Source organism: Sinocyclocheilus grahami, unplaced genomic scaffold (assembly GCF_001515645.1).
Source record: "Sinocyclocheilus grahami isolate Dianchi unplaced genomic scaffold, SAMN03320097.WGS_v1.1 scaffold289.1, whole genome shotgun sequence".
Taxonomy (NCBI): Eukaryota; Metazoa; Chordata; class Actinopteri; order Cypriniformes; family Cyprinidae; genus Sinocyclocheilus; species Sinocyclocheilus grahami.
The window spans coordinates 1,941,040-1,953,718 of NW_015505468.1; the positions used below are offsets into that span (position 1 = coordinate 1,941,040).

The 12,679-nt window shown below is 37.6% G+C and overlaps 1 long non-coding RNA gene across 1 annotated transcript in view; it reads left to right on the plus strand.

Moving 5' to 3' along the window:
* The window catches only part of LOC107600678 (uncharacterized), a 5,688-nt gene extending 3,209 nt beyond the window's left edge, over window positions 1–2,479 (plus strand). Inside the window, exon 3 of the long non-coding RNA XR_001610829.1 lies at window positions 2,468–2,479. This is a non-coding gene — a long non-coding RNA (uncharacterized lncRNA). The remainder of the gene's footprint in view (window positions 1–2,467) is intronic.
* The last annotated feature ends 10,200 nt before the right edge of the window (window positions 2,480–12,679 follow it).

Sequence of the window (12,679 nt, forward strand, 5' to 3'; positions counted from 1 at the left end):
TCTTCACAGAAACTGATATAAGATGTTACAGTCTCTGTGAGCTTGTCCAGATCATTGGCAGCAGCTTCAAAAACACTCCAATCAGTGAGATCAAAACAAGCTTGTAAATCCTGCTCTGCTTCATTAGTCCATCTTTTTACAGTCCTTAATACAGGTTTAGCTGATTTCTGTTTCTGCCTGTAGGTCGGTATAAGATGAACCAAACAGTGATCAGAGAGCCCCAAAGCTGCCCGTTGAACAGAGTAATATGCATTCTTTATTGTGGTATAACAGTGATCCAATATATTACTGTCTCTGGTGGGACATGTGATGTGCTGTCTGTATTTTGGCAGTTCACGGGAGAGATTGGCTTTATTAAAGTCCCCGAGAATGGATGCGCAGAGTCCGGGTGTTGTTGTTCTGTCTCTGTGATCTGATCAGCGAGTTTCTGTAAAGCGGAGCTCACGTGTGCTTGCGGAGGAATGTAAATACTGACGAGAATGAATGAGCAAAACTCCCGCGGCGAGTAGAAAGGCTTGCAGTTAATGAAGAGCACTTCTAGATCTGAACTGCACATCTTCTTTAACACAGTTACATCTGTACACCACCCCTCATTGATGTAAAAGCATGTCCCGCCGCCGTGTGATTTCCCCGTTGATTCTGCGTCGCAATCCGCTCTGAACAGCTGAAAGCCCGGGAGACTCAACGCGCTGTCCAGAATGGTGTCTTTCAGCCAGGTTTCCGTGAAACACAGAGCAGCAGAGTTTGAAAAATCCTTATTTGTCCGGGAGAACAGAAGGAGTTTGTCCGTTTTGTTGGGCAGAGAGCGGAGGTTCGCCAGATGGATGCTAGGCAACGGCGTCCTGAATCCACGCTGTCTGAGCTTCACGAGCGCGCCAGCTCGCATCCCCCGTCTGCGCATCCTGAAGCTTCTGAACAGCGCCGCTGCTCCCCCGACTACAATGTCCAGCAAAACATCAGAATAATCGAAAACCAGTGAAATATTGGGTGGTGTGTACTGCCGAATGTCCAGCAGTTCGTCTCTGGTGAAACTGATTGCAGGGATATAACTTAAGACAGGACAAACTAACAAAAACTTAAAAACAACTGCGGAGCACGCCACGGAGGCAGCCATCACCGTCTACGCCATCTCACATCTCTTTTTAGGAGCTCATGTTTGATTATTACCTCAGCTCGGCTGTAAAGCTCAACTGTGACAAAAACATCAACGCTGCATTTTGATGCGCTATGTTTACTGCACATTGGTAAAAGTAGCTTGTTACTGGAAAAGCTACACTGTTTTAAAAACAGCAAAGGTACTGTCACACTGTTGTTAAGTTAGTGAAGTTGCTTCCTCTCGTTTGTTTCTCTCCTCTCAAACTACACAAGACAGAAAACAGTTTACCCAGAGATCAGAAAATGTTGTTCTCATTAGGGATAAAGATAGTCAGCGAAGGCTTGCTCCTCATGAACGGCTCATCCGTCAAAACGTGCCTGCTTTTAGCAGACCTTCAGCAAAAATAGAATGATAATTACGTCAATCAGTAACAGTGGGGAAAACAGAAGTGGCTGTTTGGTGGGGAGATGAATGCTGGTGTGCTGGATGGAGGAGGAAGGGGAGATTTGGTCCTCAAATATCCAAAATAAAGGAGTAGTGCAACAAAAAATAGGATGTTTCTTATTTATTTGGTTCCACAGTGTTTGCTGATTACTTTATTTAAACTTTGTGTATTTTATTTATTTTATTTTACATCAAGGTGTATATGCCATGCATCCAAGCTTTCTTATTCGTTTTGCTAATAAACATTCTATGCTTCTTATTTATTTGGTTCCACAGTGTTTGCTGATTTTCAGTTTTTTTTAAACTTTGTGTAGCCTAAGTAATTTGTTATTTTATTAGGCATAGGCCTATATGGTGTATTTTTATTCGTTTTGTTAATAAAAGTTCTGAGTTTGATGTTGTTGTTGCTTGAATTGAATCAACGCTGAATTGCCCCTAATTTGAAAGTGAAAGTAAAACGCACACGGCGATTTTTCAAGCTATTTGAAAGCCAAGAAATCCAAGAAAAGAGGGAAAACTCAAACGAACTAACCCCCCACCCCAACGGTGATACCGGTATTGTCACTCGTTGATTAAAATGAGATCTTTTGAAGAATATCTGGGTCCAAAACAACATTGGACACCTTTTGATTACACAGACCTGTGTCATGAAAAACATTTCTGCTGATTTGCGAAAAGGTCTAATATTACAAATGATGCTCAGTTCAAAAATATCAATAACAAACATTCCATCATGTAGTTTTTGCACACAATAACAATGAAGACTTTTCAAGTAATATGTATCAGGTTTAAAGCACTTATCAGCATAAAATTATTATATAAAGTATTAAATAAGCATTACAATTAATATATCAACAATCTGCAAAGGAGTGGGAAAATATGTGCAAATACTCCATTTAATGCCCAAGAATTTTACATAAACACAAGTTTATAAATAAATCAGCGTTTTCCCTACAAAATCTGTCATTTTCTGTTGCTGTTTGGGTGTAATAAAAATAACAGATGTAGCAGAAAATGTACCATATACTAACTTTAAAATCAGGATTAGGCATAAAATAATGTCTTCAGAATCATTCATATGTGTGACAACTGGCTGTGAATTGAACAAAGAGTTGTAACCAGATAGAATGTTTCTCTTCTGTTTAAGGGATAAAACAAGAAGTCTTCACCTTACAAATGGTTGTCAAAAGCAAAAAAGCTACAAAATGCACATAATTTGAGAAAGTGTGACGAGCTTGAGCAAACAGACACTGTTTTTGGAATCAGCACCCCAGAATTGGTAAAAAAAACGGTATTGGATTTTATTCAACAAATATGATGCGGGGCGGTATTATCATTGTAGAAGAAAGTCAGTAACACTTTAGTCTAGGGACCAATTCTCACTATTAAGTTGCTTGTTAGCATGCATATTACTAGCATATTGGCTGTTTATTTGTATTTATAAAGCACATATTAATGCCTTATTGTGTATGACCAGATCCCTTAAGCCTACATAAACTAACAATACCTTACTAACTATTAATAAGCAACAAATTAAGAGTTTATTGAGGCAAACGTTGTAGTTAATTGTTAGTTAATAGTGAGAATTGGACCCCAAACTAAAGTGTGACCAAAAACTCATACAGGTTTGGGACGACCTGAGTATATGATGATTTTTGCGTGAACTCTTTAAGTCATTATTTTGTTAAATTTCATATGAATTGTTATTGGAATACAACTGCATGATGCTTTGAAATTCTCCTTTTATGTTGAACAGACAAAAATGGCAGGGTTTGGAACAGCATGAGGGTCAGTAAACACTAGTGTTCATTTTGTCAGCTATTTTCATTTTAGTCTTAGTCTTAATCCCGGGCTAAAATGTCTGTGTTATTTTTTATCATATTTAGTCAACCTTATACTATTTAGTTTTAGTCAAGTTTTAGTCGACTAAAAGTCTCAACATTTTAGTCTAGTTTTAGTCCAAGAAAATCTAAAGTATTTTAGTCTAGTTTTAGTCAATGAAAACTTGACATTTTAGCAATAAGATTATTATTAATTAACCATACAGTAGTATTAATTTTGGCAGCCATTTTTATTTTTTGTCTTAGTCTTACTCAAATGTACATTTTAGTTATCATATTTAAACAAACTTGCCCTGTTTTTGTTTATCCAATTAAATGTATGAGCATTTTAGTCTGTTTTTTTAGTCAATTAAATATTAGTCACATTTTCGTCATTCTGTATAATGGTTAAACTGATCAAAATTTATTTTTTCTCAAAATTATAATCATAATGATTGTTGTCATTTGAGAAATTTCCTTTTGCATTTCAGGTATTGCACTTTCACCTTTAAGCACAAATCAATAGAATGTGGACACATACATGGTGTATTTTACCTCATCTAGTGTATTGATTTATTATAGGCATTATCATCACCAAAGACTAATGCAATCTCTCTGTCTACATTATGAAAACAGCTAAAACAAACTAAAAATATTATAAAAAATTATAAGAAATTCCTAGTAATTCCACTAATTCCATAATTGCAATAGTCTATTTCTCTATTAAAACAACAGCGGTTGAGTAAGTGTATTTATTCAGCAATCACAATCGCAAACAATATAGTGAGATCTCATGACAGAACACTGACTGGCTGAATGATGCTTTCATTTAAGATTGCTAAACTCCAGCTTGTTTGTTTTTCAGATCATATCCGCATATGATCTGAAAAACAAACAAGCTGGAGTTTAGCAGTTTAACAACGGCGCTTCCGCAATAAGGAGCGAGTGCGCATGGTTGCCAGATCGCTTAAATTAAGCAAAACACACAGGGCAGAAAATGTATGAATTTATCAGCAAAGCTCTGATTCGGGGATCAGAACTCTTGATATCTGGCAACCGCACTCATGAAAGCTTGCGTAGTAGAGGCGTGTAGAGCAGTCTACAATAACATTTTGTCTCCTTTTTTGACGAAAATAAAAAGAGGTTTTTGGTAAAGTTTTTATCTTTTTGAATACATTTTAGTCTCGTCTTATTTCGTCAATGAAATTGCATGGTGATATAGTCTTAGTTATCGTTCATTGACCTTATTGTCGTCTCGTCTTTGTCTTGTCTTAGTCTTGGGAAAAAAGCTCGTCAACGAACATTTTTCATCATAGTCTTCGTTAATGAAATTAACACTAGTAAATACAAGCCAAATTTTCATTATTGAGTGAGCTATTTCTTGAAAAGGCTCCTCCTGGTGGTCATGGGTTGTCAGGGTAGGATGAAAGCATCCCGTTCCGGACTTAAAGGGGTCATATGATGTTGCTAAAAAGAACATTATTTGGTGTAATGAAATGTTTATGCAGTTTAAGGTTCAAAAAACATATTTTTTTCCACATACTGTACATTATTGTTTCTCCTCTATGTCTTTCTGAAACGTGTTGATTTTTACAAAGCTCATCGGTCTGAAAAGCAAGGTGTGCTGTGATTGGCCAGCTACCCAGTGCATTATGATTGGCCGAATACCTCAAGCGTGTGACAGAAATGTTACACCCCTTACCATACTGTGATGCTGCCCTGTCCAGCCGGAGCGATGATTCAAAAACATGAAAACCCATTATAAACGAGGCAGCAGAGGCCGGTGGGCTTGAGAATGGCGCGGCCGGCGGATTCGACGAAGGTAGCGGCTGGCGGGCTTGCGGCAACCACGGACTCCGCTTCGGACTCCGCTTCGGACTCCGCTTCGGACTCCGCTTCGTCCACGGTGAAAGCCGATCCAGTGATCCACAGCACAAAGTTGTTGTATTTCCTCAGCAACCAGCACGGATCAGCTCCAGGCATGACGAAGCAGATATCGTCCTCTTTTGGAAGACCAAACAAAGTAGTTTCGCTTTCACAACGAAGCACACAGCGTCTTCACGACATGGCGGCGTCAACAATACTACAGCGAGAATAAAAGTTACGCCTTCTTTCTTTGCGTGAACATTTGGGCAGCGTTATGCAAATCTTCCCACATAGTGACGTAGATATGTGGGGGCGTGTTAGAACGAGCCATTTTAGGTAGGCGTGGTTGACTCTTAACTTTTATAAAGAATATCTCTTTGGATTTGAGACTTTAGTCTTTGCAACTTTACAGATCTTCTTTATGCACCAAGAGCTTGTAACACTCCAAAGAGAAAGGAAAAATTTAAATCGCATTATATGACCCCTTTAAGAGACTTGAGACAGAGAGATGGAAAACAAAAAAGTAGAGGGAGTCTGATCGGACACTGCAGCAGAGGGCCAAGAGACCAGACTGTCTGAAAGCCAAATTGGCAGCAGAAGAAAGAAGCCATTTGGGAATTCAAAGGTAGGAACCAAGCGATCCGTCCATTTGGAGAGAAAGTGTGTCTGGTTCCTAGAGGCGTGATGAGGTGTAGGTTTAATGACAGCAGAAGGTTTCCTTTGTTCAGCCAGCGAGCTGGAGGGAATTGAGCAGCGGCACGTGAATATGCATGGCCTCCGCGCGGGACGTCATCACTTGTTAAAGGCTCACTGCCATCAGAATGGGCTTTTATCTGAAAAATAAAATGAGGAGCTAAAGAGAAAGTGAGAAATGGCTTGCTGTGCTTGTCCTTTCATTGAAAAGACGTGTCCTGCCGATAGGCTCCATTTAGCAGAAATGACTGCAAAACTGAATGTTCCTCTATCAAATAAAGCATCGGCGTGCCATCCTGTCGGAAATGTTATTATTTGAGCCGCTGGAGAATAACGCTGAATTTTTAATAAGTCTGAATTAGGACTGAATTTCTGGGGTGATGAGATGAGAATTAGCTCTAGCAGTAAATCAGCAGCTCAGTTTTTTCTGTTTTATTTGCACACTTATCTTGCGGGGCTAAAACACTAAATGTTTTACACAGTAGAAAATGTGTGATGAGTTTTATGCTCTCTTTGGACACACCAGATGGTAATGAAATTGAGAAAATATATGGAATATAAATATTTTTTACCAGTCTTAAAGCAAAATGATGCATTAGTTTATGCTGAAAATGATAGCGAGAGGATGATGCAGTGAGAATGACTCAAGCTTGATTTGAACTCTATTTGCAACTTCACAATAATTTTGTCCGTATGACAGTGAAATGATTTTGTGTCAGACTTCACTGGTCTTTGTGCCACTCAAAATGAGCTCATCTCCATCACTTGGTGAAACCAAACTTGTCACAAAACCGTGAATTATCATTGTCATTTTGTTTTGTCATATTCTTGTCTAGATGACTTAATGATGAAGTTACATTTAAAGGCACGTCAGTCAGTTCACTCATCTGCAATCTTGGTAAATATTTTCAGCTATTTTCAGTCAGGCAAGTACAGTTCCTGTCTATTTGAAAAAGAAAAGCCTGAAATTGTTAAAATGATTGAATGTTATATTTTAAATCAGGAGTAAAATATGACAGCAGCTGTATTATATATTTGTGGACTTTAGCTCAAATAATTAAAAAAGAGATTATATTATATTATTATTATACTATATTATATTATATTTAGTTTTTAAATGTTTTTATAAAAAAAAAAAAAAAGCTATATATATATATAGCTAGCTTTTACTCAGAATCTTTTTTTCAGTCTGAAATGTATTTTCTTGCCCTTTAAAGTACATTTTGTAATATATTTTGGCATTTGAAGCTCACATTTTATTTCAAAATTATACTTCCTTTGGCAGCTCTGTTCACAACATATTTTTAGAATATATTTGAAATATATTTCAGCCAAAAAAAATAAAGGAAAACTCTGTGTAAACGGGCAGTAGATGGTTTTATTTGAATCCTGCACATCTCTAAAAAATCAGATTATCGTTCTTACATTTTGGCTTAGCTTACACCATATAATGTTGTGGTTCCTAATAACGTTAGCGGCAAGCTTTCGAGTAACTCAGTTTTATTCACTCGCTAAAGCCAATTTTAAGTCGCGTTTTTTGGCGTCTGCGGCTCTCAGATAGTTACCCTCAGACTGCAGTTTCCCGCTGAATGCAGCTCTTTCTCTGAGAGGTTATCCGTCTGCCACAGCCACTAACAGCACCGACAGAGCTTCATTCAGAGATAAAGCCTATATGAAACGCTGAATCAGAGCTTAGGGGTGGCCGTTTTCATCACACACCTCCTGCGCAGGAGTATAACGGTCTTAACACGCACCGCTGAGCTCCAGAGAGAGATAGAGATAGATAGGTCACTGTAATCATACTGGCATTTTCTGAGCTTCTGAAGCTATACCCATCTCAACTCAATCACAGTTTTCAGTGATGGACTTTCACACACTTTACACAGTAGCAAGTTCACTCCTGGTTGTGTGTGTGTTATCTGGGTACAAACATGCCGTGCTCCCCAGCATGGGGTGGGTCTGAGCTTGGTTGGTCTTGCATGTCAGACGCATAGGGTGATGCAGTCCATTTTTCTTACATATTCCTCTGAAATTGTCTGCCTTCGATCCTTGATGAGATGGACATGTTCACTAGAGCCCAACAATCCAGTGTATGGCTACTTGCAGTCTTAATGAGTGATCTTTCAAGTGATAGTTCCCTCCAAAGTAAAGATTCCTGATTAACTGACACCATCACCCTCGTGTTGATGTCTTTTTTTTTCTTCATGTTACACAAGGAGACGTTAGGCAAAATAGCTAGCTTTCTGTACAGTGAAGCAGACTATGACTACAATCACTAAATATGACACAAAAAGCACCATATTAGTGAATATGCATTGCAAGTCATATCAAACATATGATCAAATCATATGACTTTAGTAGAGTTGAAAAACAGTATAATATAGTGTTATGTATTTTATGGTGCTTTTTGTGGAGCTTGACAGCCACTGGTCACTAGCTGTGCTTTCATCATGTTGCAAATTTTATTAATGCAAAAAACAAATTGCTAAAATGCTTTTCTGGGTTTCCCTGTTATTTTATTTATTAGTTTTTGTTTTAATTTTAATTAATTATTTTATTGAAATATTTATTTTATTTTTAATTTATTTGTAATATTTATTTTTAATATATATTTTATTATTTAAATTTAATTTATATTTTATTTCAGTTTTGGTTTTTATTTATTTCATTTCCAGTAAATAATTTTAGTGCTTCAACTTAAACTAAATGTCAGTTAGAGGTGTAACTAGTTTTTTTTTTTTCATCTAGTTTTTTTTTTTTTCAGCTTTTATTTAAAAAAAAATGTTTTAATATACTTTAACAAAAATAACCAGCACAGGAGATTCAACTGATTACAAAATAACTTTTTTTTTTTCTTTTTGAGTGAAATTAATACTTTTAATACAGCAAGCGTGCATGAAATTGATAAAAAACGACAGTAAAGACTTACAAAATATATATATTTCAATAAATACTGTTCTTTTAAACATTATATTCATAGAATCCTAATTGTTTACAGTCCAAAAAAAATATATATATATATATATATATATAGAGCTTGTACAGTATGTATGTATGTATGCAAAGGATGCATTCAGTGTGACCTGAATTGAACTATGATGCCTTAGAATGCTTCCTGTATAGAAGCTAATTTGGTTTTGTACCAAAGTGTGTGTACAGTATGTGTGTATCCTCTTCTACTTCCTCAGCTCAATCATTAGCAGTTGGCTTCACTTCTTTAATAATCTTAAGGTCACATACGGTCACTAAGGGTCATTATGATTCATAGTGAGAAGGGCCAACAGGGGCTCAGCGACCATCTGATTAGACAAATGTTTCCCCCTTCAGCAAGGTGACCGGCTCCACCCGTACAGCCCAAGTGAGCAATTAGGAGACCTGTGATTTATTGCCTTTACTGACGTCCTTTCAATCCAGCGCATATATCACCAAACCATGTGATTCACCTTTTACTGATTGATTGTTCCTCTATATATGAAATAAGCTCATTAGAGCAAATGGGAAAATGAAATGCAGTTTAGAACCTTCAAATAAAGCAGCATAGCAGCCGTACCAACAGGGATTTGAAGACCGAATTTTCCTCAGTAATTATCTTTCTCTATCAATCCTTTTCACCGTGGAAAAAAACATCAGACTGCTGCAGAACCACAGTGTGTTTTTTGTGGCTTTCTCAGTCATGTATTTTAGTACTTGAAGTATAATCCAGATTTTTCAGTCTTTCTAAAATCCCACCCCATAGGAAAGAAATTCACTATCTCAAGATTAAATGCAGAGCTTTTCTCCTGCTTCATGCTTCGCAAGTGTTTCTCCTGAGAAAAGACCCTATAGAGATCTTACATGTGTCTCAGAATCTCTCAAACTAGCATAGATTTGTCAAGATTTTGCCGGCAGCCATATCACCCTGTAGCCCAAGCCTGGTTACCCACTGAAGCTAAGCAGGGCTGAGCCTGGTCAGTCCCTGGATGGGAGACCTCCTGGGAAAAACTAGGTTGCTGCTGGAAGAGGTGTTAGTGAGGCCAGCAGGGGGTGCTCACCCTGTGGCCTGTGTGGGTCCTAACGCCCCAGTATAGTGACGGGGACACTATACTGTCAAAAAGCACCATCTTTCAGGTGAGACGTTAAACCGAGGTCCTGACTCTCTGTGGTCATTAAAAATCCCAGGATGTCTTTTTCGAAAAGAGTAGAGGTGTGACCTCGGCATCCTGGCCAAATTTGCCCATTGGCCTCTGGTCATCATGGCCTCCTAACAATCCCCATGTCTGCTGATTGGCTTCATCACTCTGTCTCCTCTCCACCAGTAAGCTGGTGTGTGGTGGGTGTTCTGGCGCACTATGGCTGCCGTCGCATCATCCAGGTGGATCCTGCACACTGGTGGTGGATGAGGAGATACCCCCTGACAATGTAAAGCACTTTGAGTGCCTAGAAAAGTGCTATATAAATGTAATGAGTTATTATTATTATTATTATTATTATTATAAGATACCAAAGTCAGAGATCTCAATATGAACTCAAACATTTCTCATCAGATTCTTCCAAGACTAAATAATATAAGTCATGGTGTTTGCATTCACTTTATAGCTCTGCGCTGTCTTATTGTATGTAGCTATTCACTCATTTGGGTCCTTTTTCTTTCTCCAAAGGAATCTTAGGAGAAGCATCTGAGATAAAGCTAATAAAACATAACAGAGCTCCATTAAGTTTCATGAGCCACGAACAAGCAATGCAATTTTTAAGTCTCTGGCTTCTCAGATGTTTCTCCTGAAAAAAATGTTTCTCCTAGAGTTTCAAACCGGATTGCAATGTCTCAAACTGTGCACAGATTTGTCAAGATACCAAATTCTGCAGTTAAGTCAGAGATTTCAGTGAGAACCCAAATATTTCTCATCAAATTCTCCCAGCTAAGTTATGGTGTTTGCATTTAATTTATAATTCTAAACTCTTACTGTATGTCAGCTATTGACTCATTTGTGTATTTGTATTTCTCTAATGTATTTTTAAGAGAAACATCTCAGACAAACCTTATAAAACATAACTGAGAGCTCCATTAAGTTTCATGAACAATCAATGCATTTTTAAGTCTCCTGCTTCTCAGATCTTTCTCCTGAAAAGTCTCAAACTGTGCTCAGATTTGTCAAAATACCTAAGTCTGCAATGAAAAGTGAGATATCACAATATTAACTCAAACATTTCTCATCAAATTCTCCCAAGACCAAATATGACTTACTTTCTCAGACTAAATTATGATTGGTGCCATCCACATGAAATGAACCCTGCACTCTTACTGTATGTCAGTAATTGACTCATTTGTCTCTATTTTTATGTCTCCTAAGGTATCTTAGCCGACTGATTCTTCAATGAAACAAAACAGAGAGCTCCATTAAATCCCATGAGCTCTGAACGAGCAACCTCTGAGCAATAAAATTTGCCTCCGGGACTGGATTGATTTTTTTTCTCCCCACAAGCACCACCACAGGAGCAAGATATCAATAAAAGATAATTAAACCAACACACAGATCGTTGAAGTTCAATGCAGGTTTACTGTTTCATAAAAGTGTAGCCGAGCGCTCCTGATATTTCAGTTTCTCTCATGGTTTACTAACATTCTCGCACCATTTCTTGTCTGCTATAACAGGTTTTTAAGGTGCAATTGCAATGTGGAGCGGTGGCATGAGCCGTTGATGTGCCGGGTTGAATTTGCGTGAAGGTCTGAGCTGTTGAGTGTCATCCATCTTTGCTCCTGTCTGCACCATAATGATGTCTGTCAGGCTGCAGCAGAGGAGGAGAACTGAAGGTTAATCTCTCCGTATCCCTTCAGTGTTCTGAATGCTTAAAGAGCCGTCGGGCCAAGCTGCCCGTGCCATGTTTACGGGTCCCTGTCTCGGCTAAGAGATCACAAAGACAGAGGCCTGACACAGAAAGGAAAGTCGTTTGTTCTTTATTCACCTGTCACAGTCTCGCCTTTCCATTTTTAAGCTGTAGGTCCGTGTTGGTACTCAGTTTGTAAATTCCAAGGTCCCTGAATGCAGGCTAGTGAGTGCGTTTAACATCAAACTGACACTTAAAGCAAGTGATGCGACATGATAAAACGACAATGCTCCCATTAAGATTAATGAAGGTGTCCACACTGCGCAGTCTATATAGGTTTGTTGATTGTCAGGTTGATGTTGTTTATATGCATCCCAATGCATCTTGTGTAGATTGAGCTTAAAGGTGTGTTGACAGTGTTACTACAGTTGTGAAGAGTTTCTGAATAAATTGCATTACATTAAATTAATGTGTAATTAAAAAACAGCTTTTAGTATTGTTGAGATACTATTATAGTTTTTGTTAGCATTTTGTTTAGATTTATTAAATCATTATATCACAATGTTTTCACATCTTTCTTTCTAATTGACACTTTTACTAAATTTTACACTCTCATTAGCTTTAGTTTGTCTAGTAACAATATTCTATAGTGTATATCACTGCACATTTTTGTCATTTTTTGAAAAGAAATTTCAGAATGTGAACTGATTTTATTTTTAATTGTGTTTTAGTTTTTTGGCTGTATTGTTTTTATTAAGGTTTAATTTTTTAGTTTTAGTTCTTTTAGTACTTTAGCTTACAACAAACATTCTATTAAAGGGGTCATATGATGTTGCTAAAAAGAACATTATTTTGTGTAGTTGGTGTAATGCAATGTGTTTATGCGGTTTAAGGTTAACAAAACATTATTTTCCACATAATGTACATTATTGTTTCTCCTCTATGCCCCGCCTTTCTG